The sequence below is a fragment of the Acinonyx jubatus genome, chromosome B1, assembly GCF_027475565.1.
Source record: "Acinonyx jubatus isolate Ajub_Pintada_27869175 chromosome B1, VMU_Ajub_asm_v1.0, whole genome shotgun sequence".
NCBI lineage: Eukaryota > Metazoa > Chordata > Mammalia > Carnivora > Felidae > Acinonyx > Acinonyx jubatus.
Window position 1 is genome coordinate 157,070,744 of NC_069382.1, and position 14,431 is coordinate 157,085,174.

At 37.2% G+C, this 14,431-nt stretch overlaps 1 protein-coding gene across 3 annotated transcripts in view; it reads right to left on the bottom strand.

Moving 5' to 3' along the window:
- Positions 1–14,431, bottom strand: part of CRACD (capping protein inhibiting regulator of actin dynamics) — a 277,503-nt gene that overhangs the window by 188,442 nt on the left and 74,630 nt on the right. For all 3 annotated transcript variants that reach the window (XM_027057177.2, XM_053217326.1, XM_053217327.1), the window contains exon 3: positions 10,574–10,668. The gene's annotated coding sequence lies outside the window, so the exon portion shown is untranslated. The remainder of the gene's footprint in view (positions 1–10,573; positions 10,669–14,431) is intronic.

Genomic DNA, 14,431 nt, shown 5'->3' on the forward strand with positions numbered 1-14,431 from the left:
TGGATTTTGATCTTAAAAGATTTAGGGTTATTTTAAGATGGCTTAAAATCAAATTAGACTAAGAACTGGTTGATAACAATAAGAGATGAACCAGAAGGTAATTAAATATATTAAAACATTTCTATTCTTTTAAATATTTCTCCAAATAATACTCTTACATGTTGTATATTTATTATTTTTAGTAATAAGGATTTAGGGCTTTTTTTATTTGAATTTGTGATTGCAGTTTCACAGGAAAACATAAGTTATATTAGTTGCATAACTTACATAAGTAACTTATGTTCTCTCGGAATCAGTTATCAGCAAGACTACCTTCACTTTAATTTAACTCATAGTCATCTCTCAAGGGGCAACCCACATAGAAGTTCCCTTCAGGACATCTTCCATAAAATGAAGGTTAGCCCTGTTTCTGTGCCTCTGTAGCACTGTATGCATAACTTTATCACTACTGGTTTTGTGCCTTATTCATCTTTGTATCCCCATGCACAGCACAGTGCCTGACACATGGTAAGTTCAATAAACGCTTATCAAACTAATGAATAACAGATGCCTTCCAGTTTGGACCATGAAGCCATTCCTAGGCATCAACATCCCCTGGTGGCAACATCCCCACAGTGCAGCATAACAGGGAGGAAGTGAACAGTTAACGGAGGGTTTGTCTTACAAGCCTAAAAGAAATCTGGAAAGTAACAGATCTACATAGAATCCAACACCCAACCCCCCTCACTCTCCCTCCACCACTTCCCCCAGCTAAATATCTAAATCCACAAAACAAAAACCAGTTCATAACACAGTTCTAATACTTTATCTTTGTTTCCTCAGAATCAAGCCAATAATACTTGTGATGGACATTACAAGAAAAAGTTCCATAAACAGATAAAACAATTTAGTAGTACTGTTAGATTTTTTAACAGATTCCCAAGTTAACTGTGTTTGACATATTTTCTTGGATATTGAAGAATAAATACTAGTTCAAAAACTTCTACCTCAGAAATATTTTTTCTCATTGACTCAAACAATGTTAGTCACAATAGCCACGTTTATTATTTATTTTAAAGTGTCTTTAGCCCTTGTCCAGTAATCACAGAATATGGCCTTTCCTTTTTTAAAAAACACAGAAAAAAACATTTTATGTGGGAGGTGCAGAAACTTAAGGAATATTTTTATATCTTATTTGAACTATTATTTATCCATCTATTTCACAATAATCAAAATTGAAACACATTCCCAATTGCCTTTCTAGTTTGGGTGCATCTCAAAACAGCAGAAAATGACCTGCTCACCCTTGTCAAGAAGCATGTACAATGATGGCATGAAGGATCTGCCCAGCAAACAAATTAATTAAGCACCAGACTAAAGAATTCCAGAATCAGCAGTGACTAAGGATTCCTTTACACACAAAGAGAAACAGGAACTCTGTTTCATCCTGATTAAAGCTCTGTAATCAGAGTTCTCAGTGGTCTGTAGGTCATGCTTTGCAGACTACTTTACACCCTACAAAAACAATAAATCAAAGTCATCTATTATTTTACAGACTCTCAGTCTAGCCAGTTTGGGTTAAAATCATTCCCTGGGTTGCCTACAGGTTAAGCAGCCAGTATTTTTCCAGCATTGTTTAACTTTCAGCACCTTCTATACCATATCACACTACCTCCCCCCCATACACTCACCAGGAAATATTAATAAGATGGTACACAGTGACAACTCCCATCTTATTTTGCTCAAATTCTAGTGGCTGCCTGTATTTCAATCAATCTTTTCCACTACAAGAAAACACTGGAGAAAAGATAGTAACATTTCCTTCTCCCACCCATTGTGATACCAAGGACAGTGTAATAGAAGCGTCCCTTTGTGCAGTCAAAGCCTACAGACAGCTTCAATATGTGCTGCCTTGGAGCTGGCTTTGGCTCTTTGGAGCAAAGCCGAGATTTAATGAGGCTTTCCAGATTGAAGGTCACAATGGTGTGCTGAATAATAGGGTTTTTGCAGAGAACCATACATTAATAAAACTAAACAACTACATATGGCTAATGGACAACTGAGACATAATGATAAAAGACAACTGATGACCAATAACAATATTTCATAAAGCCAGCCACACAAACCTATACTTAACTTATGAGAGTTTAAGGTAACACAGACTATACAACAGGGAAAGCTTTGGTACATAGGTAGAAAAGTTCCATAGTTCATTTCCCAAAACATCATGTGCAGCCTCTGCCTCCAAAACTATCAGCCACTTTTCATATTAACTATCAGGGTAGAGGAAGAAAGAAAAAGGAATTCAAGAAAAGAAGATTTCAGTAACATAGATTCTCTTCTTTTTAAACTGAAAAATTCAAATGCCCTGCTTCTGACTCTTGTTTATTTTAATTCTTTTTTTAATGTTTATTTATTTTTGAGAGAAAGAGTGAGCGAGTGCAAGTGGGGGAGGGGCAGAGAGAGAGAGAGAGAGAGACAGACAGAATCCGAAGCAGGCTCCAGGCTCTGAGCTGTCAGCACAGAGCCCGACACAGGCTCGAACCCACGAACCGTGAGATCATGACCTCAGCTGAAGTCAGACATTTAACTGACTGAGCCACCCAGATGCGCCTGCTCTTGTTCTTAAAAAATAAAATCCACTCCTTTTTTCACTCCACTAAGGCCATTCTTTTTCTCTGAAGGTCCTTTTCTTACTACATTCCAGAACTTTTTATAAGATAAGAAATGGAGGTAAACTAGTTATTTTATATGAGAATAAAAACCAAACAAACAAAAAATCCTAGGCTCTGGTCTTGTTTCTGGTAGTGCGTAACCTTAAGGAAGTCACGTAAACCTTCACTGATGCCACGCATCTTTATACATACAACAACAGGGGTGAAACGCGACTGGGATCATAAGTGGGGTTTCATAGTGACAACTGAATTTTACGAGTAATGAACTCAATAAAATTCTATGTAAAAATATTTTGTGGATGAGCATTTTTCTAGGGTTAGCATTCACTTATAACAGATTTTCAAAACTGGTAAAGAAGCACTGGTAAAGACAATTTTTAAGTAAAATGTTGTAAAGAGTCTATAATTCCATGATTCTTTAATAACAACAGAATTAAGTAAATTTTAAGTCAACTGGAATAGAAAACAGCCTACAAATTTTCATCCTCAGAGAATGGAAAAACTGGAAATACTGTTCATTCAAGCTGTCAAGAATCCTAAGGGATCTGGGAGAGATGAAGGGATTCTCTCAGCAGTGTTTAAAGGCCAGATATCCTCCCTCCACCCTTAGCTGAAGACTTAGGGCCACCCCAAAAAGGGCATGGAAGGAAGCAATGTATACACCTAGTGCCCAGATCTTGATTGTTAAAATACCATTCCCCTCTACAGAGGTGGGAATCCTTAAAGAAATGGCTGAGTTTTAGTCTGGGGCAGGGATAGTAAGGTGACCCTGGGACATCTTGTTGGGCTAGAAAACAAGGAAGCACTCAAAGACTAAAGGATCATGTTAAAGGTTGACAGGAACAGGTTTGAAGAGGCTCCCACTGGCAAAATTTGTGCAATACAAACCTCAAAAGTAGTAACGAAAGTAACATATCATAAACTTGAAAATTTTGAAGTCCATGAGTACAAAATGGTAAGAGAAAAAAGAGCTAGTATAATGGGAGAGCGAATAAAAGACAAGAGAGAAAACCAAGAGAAGCCTTTCTTTACAGAAGACTACCAACCAATAATATAAAAGAAACAATGAAATTAGAAAAATCATCAGGGCAGCTGGGTGGTTCAGTCAGTTGAGTGTCCAACTTCAGCTTGGGTCATGAACTTGTGGTTTGTGAGTTTGAGCCCCACATCAGGGCAGAGCCCGCTCCAGATCCTCTGTTCCCCCACACCTGCTCTCTGCCTTCCCCAACTTGTACTCTCTCGAAAATAAATTAAAAAAAAAAACAAACCATTTTTCAACCCCCATGTGACAGGTGATTTAGGCAAGGATCATCAATGGATGTAAAAAATCACTAGGGAGTAAGATATTCACACGGTCTCAAAGTATCACCCAACATATTCCTTACTGCCAATGTGTCCATTCCCTGAACCTGGACTTTAAGAATGAACATAGCATTGGATATTCTAATTAAATGATATCATGGTTAATTGGAATTAACTTTTTCAAACATCTGTGAACTTACCAATTTTCAAAGAATTAGAACATAACACTTAATGTATACATTCAGCATCATCTAATAATTATCTAAGGATTCAGAAGGCCTTCCTATACCTTACTATGCCTCTTTATTATCAGATGAAAATAAAAGATAAAAGGATCACTGCACAAAAATACATCCCGACACAGCACACTAGGATTGTCAAGCTGGCTGTTGCCTTTTCTGGTTCCCAGTGGCCAATGGTTCCACTTAGGGATATCACAGTCCACAATTGTTCTACTGTCCCCTCCTAAGCTTTAGGTAAATGAAAAACATCTCTTCCTCCCCCAAAGGTAGGTGAGATGATGCAGAAAATTCTACAAGACAAAGAACCATGTTTCTTCAACAAATGGTAAGAGAAAAAGGGGAAGAAAAGGAATGGTTATGGATTAAAAGAGACTTAAGAAACACATCAACCAAATGTAACATAAGAAACTTAGCTGGATCCTGATTCAAACCAACCAACCATAGGAGCACCTGGGTGGCTCAGCAGGTTAAACATCCAACTTCAGCTCAAGTTATGATCTCACAGTTCGTGAGTTGGAGCCTCACATTGGGCTCTGTGCTGACAGCTCAGAGCCTAGAGCCTGCTTCAGATTCTGTGTCTCCCTCTCTCTCTGCCCCTCTCTCACTCACACTCTGTCTCTCTCTCTCAAAAATAAACATTAAAAACAAATTTAAAAAAATTTGGTTTCAAATAAACCAACCATAAAAATACATTAAATAGGAAAATTTACTGAATAGATATTAGATATTAATTATTTTTAATTTTCATGTGTAATGTGATTAAGATTACATTTTTAAAGAGTCCTTTTTGATAAGGTACATACTGAAGAATTTATGAATAAAACAGTATGATGTCTGGAATTTGCTTTCAAACATTACAACTGGGTGGTGGTAAGGGGATAGGAGCAAACGGGATTAGTTATGTGTTGATAACTGTCAAATCTGGGTGATGAATTTGCAAGCGTTCATCGAACTACTGTCTCTATTTTTGTGCATGTCTGGAAATTTCCATCACTAAAGCATTTTTTTAAAGTGAGGTGGCCCTATTAGTTATAGGTATGGAGACACTGTGGTCAGTTAAGATGTATGGTTGCCCAGCTTCTGGATCTATGAGTAACTGATTTTATTTCAGTAACCATTTACGAAATACCTGCCAGTTTCTGGTGTCTCTAGAACTCGGTGATAACCAAGGGTACTTTTCAGTATCATCAAGAATGTAGTGATTAATAGTGTGGTCTCTGGAGTCAGATTGCCCACACTGGAATCCCAACTCTGCCACCTACTAGGTGTGTGACACACAGAAAGTTGCTTGATCTCTCTATGCCTCAGTTTCCTCATTTATAAAATAGGAATAATAAAAGCATCTATCTCAGAATACCTGTGAAGTACTTAGAACAGTGCCTCATATACAGTAAACATTCAATAAATGTCAGCTATTATTGTTGGTGTTCATCAGTCGATCATATTAAAAGGAAATCTGACTCTCATCTACTGCCATAGAAAATCTCATATAAACACTGCCTTACTTTGATAGCTATGAAACACTTTAATAGCATTCCAGATTTCCTAAAATTTAATGGTTGTGGCATTTGTCTGTGACAAATCGATGCTTATAACAGTTTGAGGAGACATTATGTTCCTTCATATTAATTGACAAAAAAAGATACCAAGATGCAGAACAGCAAGATGTCACCCCAGCTGCCCTTTAGTGAACCAGTTTATTTGGAAACGCATTTTGTCTTCTGGCAATACATCACTGATTTTCGTCTGTGAATATAAGGTCACATCATCATAAGCAGGGTTGGAAGATGCAAATCAAGCTGATTCACCAATAACTGTTTCTAGTATTGATATTTTGAAATATAATAAAGCTAGAATATCATAAAGAGCAACGACCTCCGGCCTCTCTCTCTGACAGTGAGGGTTTGGTGGAATTGCTGACGCTGCTGAGGATGGGGAATGAAGGTTGGAAGGGAAAGCAGTGGTAGACTATTGAATCCAAGACAGAGTTCAGGCTCCATCTAGGCAGAAGGTATAATGCATGTGTACTGCATGTTCTACTATAAGTAGAAAACCAAAACAACGATAACTTGAGAGTGACCAGCAGCATCTCAAGAACAAGGCAGTGGGAAGTACTCTGCTCCAGGTATAGAAAATAAGGGGATGTGACGTCTGTAGAGAACACAAAAATATGGATGAACTGGCTAAAACTCATTCTGCATTTTATTATCACCATGCATTGGCAATTCAAAACATCTCGATCAAATATTCCTCCCCCCAAAAAATCTTTTGTCTAAATTCCAGCTACGGGAGTCACTGCTGAATTTTAATAATATACATATAAGCTTCAAATTAGAACATTTTTAAAATGTGTATCTCTATTATACATTTATGCCACATGGAATTTAGAGAATGCCCATTTTATAGTCTGTGGAAGCAGATTTCAGCTACACAGATTAATTTTCAGAGTCAGTTTATAATGGTTCAAAATTGCTCAGTCTGGCGTCACAGTTCGTGAAACCCACCATTCCACATATTCCTGAACTTAAAGAGCAGATTCAAAAAAACAATGATAGTCTGATGATTGTAATATGAAGAAACAGAATTTTAGTTACTTCATTTCTATCTTTATGTGGCCATTTGAAGTTTTTAATTTGCATTTAAATCAGTGAAACAATTAGATCTACTATGTGTAATATTTTGGTTTGGTAAGTGCAGAGTTTATTTCACATAGGAGAAACTTTAATGAATATGAATAATATCTTTTAAATCAGAATTTATTATTGTTTATAACTTTTTTCAAGACTAAAGAATACAATAATTGTTCAATGAAAGAATGATTTACTGATATAATAATTATTACATAGAAAATAATGATTGCTACTGATATTAAATGGTTACTAGCAAAAATAATTATGCTGTATAGAGGAGGGGGTGTTAAAAAATGATGTGTCCCAGGTTAAATGCACTAGGTACATCATTGTCTTTGATACTCTTCTGTTCTGCAATTAACTCCACTTAGCAGTATTAAAAAACCCAAGACCTTGAGAATAAGTATCAGAACTAGCAAAGCCGAGTAGTGCTGGGTTCCAGTTGTCAAATGCAAAAATAAACAAATCTCTGTCATTCTGTGATATTCACATATTTTAGAAGTCAAACGTGTTTCAGAACAGGCGGGACAACTTTAATCAAACAGATAATGACCTTCCACAAAAGAAACAGGAAAAAAGTCCAAACTGCTAATTGCTGGCATTAATGCTACTGAATCATGGCTCATTTATAACCATCCTCCTAGTTACGATGGCATATTATCTATCTTATTTTCACATCAGATTTTAGAATCCTTCAGTATGAAATCATAAACTGGAGCTTTCTAATCACAAGTAAAAGGATACTTGATTAGTAGATAATGCAGCCACTCAAGATTTTTAAGCAGAGAAATTGTATTCTAAGATTTAACAACTTGTATTGTGTGAATTGATGTGAAAAAGGTTAAGATTTTCTAAAACTATTTAATTGGTTGCTTATTAGTAGAGAACAAGTTGGTAACTTCTTAGAAAATTAAATGATGCTTTCCTAGCCCATTTGTGGTTAATTTTCAATTTTAAAGTTATGAGACTCATTCCTTGAACTGGCAAGCATTGGTAAATGTCTTCTGTGTGTCTAGCAGTGTGCCTATTGGTGGTGGTCGGGCCTCACTGGTCAAACCAAAGGAGCAAAGTCTCTGCTATTCAATGGAATAACAAATAAAAACATATTTATGAAAATGTGACCAGTGAGATCACAGAGAAACACACCAAGTGCTACAGAAGCAGGAAGAAATAGCTCGAAGTAAGTTCCAAACTTCAACTGCTTTGAAATTAAGACAGAATTCTGACATGTATGTCAGAATTAAGTATATGGGGGGGGCCTGGGTGGCTAAGCTGGTTAAGCATCCAATTTCGGCTCAGGTGATGATCTCACAGTTCACCGTTCAAGCCCCATGTCAGGCTCTGTGCTGAGAGCTCAGAGCCTGAGCCTGCTTCGAATTCTGTGTCTCCCTCTCTCTGCCCCTCAGCCTCTCGTGCTCTGTCTCTCTCACTCTCAAATATAAATAAATATTAAAACAAATTAAATATATAACCAGTGGAAGTTCATTTGGCATGGACTTTTTCTTCATATCCAAGCAGTCTCTTCATATTGAGTTGTTTCATCTCCAAGAGATCTACTTAATTAATTTTACCACAAAATCTTGAAATCAGAATACCTCAGATAAATGACTGGTGGCAGTGAAAATCAGAGATTAAAGTGGAGATAGCTACAGGAAGGTGGAAGAAAGGAAGGGCAACAGCTGGATGCCTGTCATTTGAGGAAGGGCGTGGATGGCAAGCCATTAATGAATTCTGGAACAGAATGAGCACACACAGATGAGCAGCTCCTAAGTTTCTCTTTAGATCCACTGTGTATGAAATGTCTATGGGATACCTGTAGGCAGACGTCCAGTAGAAGTTGGAAAAGCAGTCTGGAGCAAGGTGGGGCTTGCTGATATAGCTTTAGAAGTCTCCATTTGAGAGATGGGGATTAGAATCAGGGGGCTAGATGAGATTGGCTAGGAAGATGTCACAGGGAAGAAAAACAGATGAGGATGGAACTTGATTGTATACAGTTTCCCATCATTCCTTAAAATGTAACCGTGTGATAAAAAAGCATAAACTTTCCTAAACTACAGATGCCTACCTTTTACTTCTTTTACCCAGAAAAGTTAAGAACATGATGTTAGAAGGTGGAGGAGGGTCAGTAAAGTATTCTCCAGAATGAGAAGGTACTTTGAGACACAAAACTGAAGGAAGCCACTCCATACCATTTTCAGTTTTATTCAGGGTAACAAACTGATGGGGGAATCAAGAAGATGGATGATCCAGACCCTACACAGCCATTCTCTGCCCCAGGCTCCCCCCAGTCCAGACCTTAACCCACAGTTTTATGGAGCAAGGGGCACAGTGGTGAGGTCACAGGGCAATTATCTAAAGTGGCACCTTAGGTGTGCCAGGCATCTCTACTAGTTACCTTAAAGTAGGACCTCTGTGTGCCACTTTAGGAAACATTAAAACAAGCCTTTCTGCATTCTGGTCAGGGCATACATTAACCTCCAAGGCCTGGAACACGTTACCCTGAGGGAGATGGTTGCATAGGCACAAACAAGATGGAGGGCCAAAGATGGAGTCAGTGTTGTCAGCTCTCCTACCCACAGGCTCTGAGAGAGTGCTAACTCTGCCACTCAGAAGCTGGATAGTCATAGGTAAGTCACACAATCTGCAGGCTTCAATTTCCTTATCTGTACAATGAGGGTATCATAGCAACCATCACACCATGTACAATTTTTGTGAGAATTCAATGATGAGGGATGTAAAGTGCTTCATACAGTGAATGGCACAGAGAAGGCACTCAATAAATGTTAGCTACCATAATGGTGACAGTGATGAATCTTACTACAATTCTGGCCATATGGCAGGAACTTAATAAATAACTGTCTATATTGCTCCATATGTTTCTAAAATCTATTTCCATCTCTCAATGAATGGCCCACTTAAAGAGTATTTTGTTGAGTAAAAAATAATTCACTATACATTATAGACTGACTCATTCTCTGATTATGTACATACAATTGTCACTATACAAAGAACTTGATTGAGAAATGATTGCACTCTTATATTCCTTCCCTGTTGATATTAAGTAACCTGCTGCTTCTGATATTTTTCTATTCTACACATTTCTAAATATCTATGAAAAAAAAAACCCTAGGTTTTCTAATCATCCATTGAAACATGAAAATGTTTAGTCAGAATGAACTAATTTGTCCTCAAAGCTTCCATAATTATGGGTCCATTACTCTACTTAATAAATTGTATCATAATTAACAGTAAGTGAGTCTGTTTCTTCCCAAAGATTTATAGGCATGCTGAAGTCAAAAAATGTATTCATCCCTGTATCCTCAGGATCCAATCCAGTGTTTAGCATGTGACAGTAAGTATTCTCGATGAATCAATGAATTAATGAATGGACGAACAAACAAATGAACAAATGAAAGAACTCAGGAGCATGTAGGACAGGGAAAGGGATAACCTGGATTGTACAAGATAAAGAGTGTGGGCCAGATGAACTCTGTAGTCCTTGTGATTCAGTTGAAGATTAGCCTATGGTTGATGTATCTTATCATAATGGCATTACATACGTCTCACTGTCATTAATGATGAAAATCTGTCAGTCAGATAGAAATAAGTTATAGTTTCAATATTCACAAAGTATAGCCATTTTTATGGAAAAGCAATTTTAAAAATTAAAAATCCACTCAGTTGGAAAAAGCCAAAGATGTACTATGGCACTTCAAAAAAAATCATTTTTTTATCCTGTACTCACCAGGCAAATAAACCAGTCCCACCTGGTGTAGGGGTGAAGATGATGGACAACCAATTAGGAAGAAAGAGGCTCAAAGTGCCATTCTGCAATACTGTCTGTGAACAGAAATTACAAGCATTAAATTTCTGGCAAAAGCAAAGTTGGCATATGTCACAGCCCATATGACTCTGAATGCAATCCAATACAGTAATTTTGTACTTTGGTATATGTCACAGATCATATGACTCTGGGTGCAATAAAATATAGTGATTCTGTACTTTTGGAACACTTAGGGGTAAATATACCATGTCAGATTAAAGAGGTTTCTAAATAACTGATCTTTTGTCCATTCTAAAGAGGACATATTTTAAAATGTTACCCTCTGGGGATGGACATCTCTCTCAGAGGGTATCATTACAAAAAAAAAAAAAAAAAGAAAGAAAGAAAGTATTATTTAAGATGTTTTGGACCACAGGTAAAAGATTACCCAACTAACAGGGGCTTAAACAATATGTGCATTTCACTTTGTACATAACAAAAAGTCTTAAGTTTTCAGAACTGGTTTAGAGCTCAGCAATATCACTGAGGACTCAGGCTCTTTCTGTGCTTCCTTCCCTCCATCCTCAGCATCTTGGGGAAATCTTCCTTCATGGTCACAAAATGGCTGCCACAGTTCAAGCATCTCATCCTTGCTTAAAAGCCCATTTCCCAAACAGGAAGGAAGGAGTGGTGGTTAAAAAAAAAAAAAAAAAAAAAAAAAGGATTTTCTAGTCATGTGGCTCCCTGCTTTATCACAGTGTAAAATCTTTCCCAGAAGCTCCCACGCTGACTTGACCTTACACCATTTTTTCCCCTAGTGCAGCAATTTTATGGTTTTTTTTAACCTTTTAATTCAATATATGTTAAAAACAACAATAAAAAACCCAGTTTAGCCATTTCTTCCACCCCACCTCCCACACCTTGCCTCCAGCACCACCATTCTGTTCTCTGTGTCTATAAACTTGCTTTTTATTTTTTTAAGATTCCATATATGAGAGATCATACAGTATTACAGTATTTGTCTTTCCCTATCTAACTTCGTGCAATTAGCATAATGCTCTTGAGGCCAATCTATGTTGTTGTAAATGGCAAGATTTCATTTTCTTTTATGGTTCATTAATACTCTATTGTTTATATATACCACATCTTCTTTATCTGTTTATGCATCAATGGACATTTATGCTATTTCCTTATCTTGACTATATATATAAATGATGCTGCTGCAATGAACATGAGGATGCATACATCTTCTCAAGTTAGTGTTTTTGACACATATTTTTTAATTGCATAACATTTACTTACAATAAGGAGGCTAAAAAATATAGAGCAGAGGTTTGACAAACAATCTTGATGATGAGAATTGAAACTGCTACACCAAAGCCTGTGAATACCCAGTCCTTTCAAGAAATCTACTAGGCAAAGATCCCTTTCTAATCCTATATGACCACCATGGTGCAGTACAAAGTAGAATTAGAAGGATCTGGGATTCAATTACATCTCCCATTACTTACTCTGTTAAATGAAGACAAGAATGTCTACCCCTATAGAAATGAAGACAATAATACCTATATTGATTGTGTAAGGAGTCTATCTTACCATGTCCAGGCTCTAGATAAAATATTTTTTAATTTTTTTCTTACAGAAGTTCTTTTTCCCTTATGCTATTATTAAACCAAAATATGACTGCTATGTTCCTGAGTCAAAGAGCAGGAGTCAAATCACCCAAGGAACTAGATATGATCTATATATGCACATGAGAAAGAAAATTTATTATAATCTCTTAGTGGATAGGACTGGTACACCTTATTATCACCTTCTTCTGTACCACACAGGGAAGATGACCATGCTTGCTGGTTAAAGCAATTATTCAAGAGTGCAGGCAGAAGAAAAGAAGGAGCAGCAAACACCTAACACTGACTGGCAAGGAGACAGATTGGCTGATCGTTTTGATTCTGAAAATGGGTCACTGTATCCTCAGCAGTAACCTCAGAATTCTAATGACTGTAGAACCCAGAGAATGCTGACCAGAGGAACAGAGCAGTGGGAAGGAAACAATTTACTTTGATAGTTCTGACTATGCTAATAGCAAATAATTTTCAAAGTGTGAAATAATTTTGTATCTAGCAATAGAGAGTTCTGGAATAGCATTCTCCTGACTTCCTTACTTCCTCTTCCCTCTTAAAATTGCTAACTGGCGGTAGTGAAAAACAGCAATGGACTAAGAAGTCAGTGACCCAGGTTGGGTTCCTGGCTTATTCTTCATTACTTTGTTTATAAATCTCCATTTCCTCAGTATGAGTTAGGTGAGGTTGGACCATATGTATCTGAAGCATCTTGCAACACTGAGATTTTATGAGTCCAGGGGCACTTTGATTTTTAAACAAGTTCTCTTTTGTTACCAACACCAACTTTATAGTTCCATAATAACTGGAAAAATAGAGGAGTACATCCATGTATGATCAAATTTTTCCAATAATATAGGAACAGCCAATTATTACCTGAGACCTGGAGGTAAGGGTGACTTAGCCAAAAGTCATCCTGATAGTCTGGGATTTAGGAAATGCAGTCATTTTTGAAAGAGGCAAAATTAATAGGTCCATCATGAAATAAAGATATTCTTTTTTAAGTCTTTTTACTTTTTTTTTTAATGTTTATTTATTTTTGAGGGAGAGAGGGAGAGAAAGACAGAGTGCAAGTAGGGGAGCGGCAGAGAGAGAGGGAGACACAGAATCTGAAGCAGGTTCCAGGCTCTGAGCTGTGAGCACAGAGCCCGATGTGGGGCTTGAACTCATGAATCGTGAGATCATGACCTGAGCCAAAGTCAGATGCCTAACAAACGGAGCCACCCAGGTGCCACAAAATAAAGGTATTCTTAAAATTTGTATAACTCTACAAAATTTGCTTGTGTGTAGGGGTCTGAAATGAACACGATCAGCTCTGACACAGGTATAATGCCCAGTGCATTATAGGAGCAAACAAAAAATACTCAAGTCTCAGTTCAAAGGCGACTCCCTTCAAAGACCTTTCTAAACCTCTACTCACCACATCCTCTACCCCTGTTAGAATTACTATAAATTGAATTCCAGTGACCTTTCATAGCACTTTATTGGTATCTTTCATAGCACAGACAGCTTTCTTCCTCTTTTAGAAGTATTTATGCACAGGTTTATCTCCTTTATTGTAAGTTCCCCATATGCTCCAAATTGCTTATGATAGTAATAAATAAAGCAATACTTGTAAAATCAATGATTTTCCAGAACAATGCCTTTCTAGGTTGCTTTGCTTTGTTTTGTTTTTTTGAAAGAGAGAGAGAGAGAGAGAGAGACAGAGAAAGAGTACATGCATGCATGCGCTCAAGCTGGGAATGGGCAAGAGGAAGAGAGAGAGAATCTTAAGCAGGCTCCACTCCCAGCATAGAGCCCAATACGGCGCTTGATCTCACAATCTTGAGATCATGACCTGAGTTTAAATCAAGAGTCAGACACTTAACCAGCTGAGCCACCCAGGCAACCCTCTCGATGTTTTATTTGTTATTATTATTTTTTAATGCACAGGTAAGAAATATCTTACATTGTGACCCAGTGTTTCACAAAATACTTGCCCTAACCAAGTAAGATACACTCTGATATTCTCTATTCTTTTCTATTTTACTCTATTTCATTCTTTTTAATAAAGGGAGCAAATCACTAGATGATGTTTATGAACCTCTAAGTCTCACCCTAAAGTTTAATAGTGATCCAGAAGAGTTCCTTAAAAAGAAGCAAAATGTAAAGGGAGATCTAGTTTCTGAAATTCATTTCTGAAAATGATCTACAATCTACTTACTCTTCTTCCTACAGA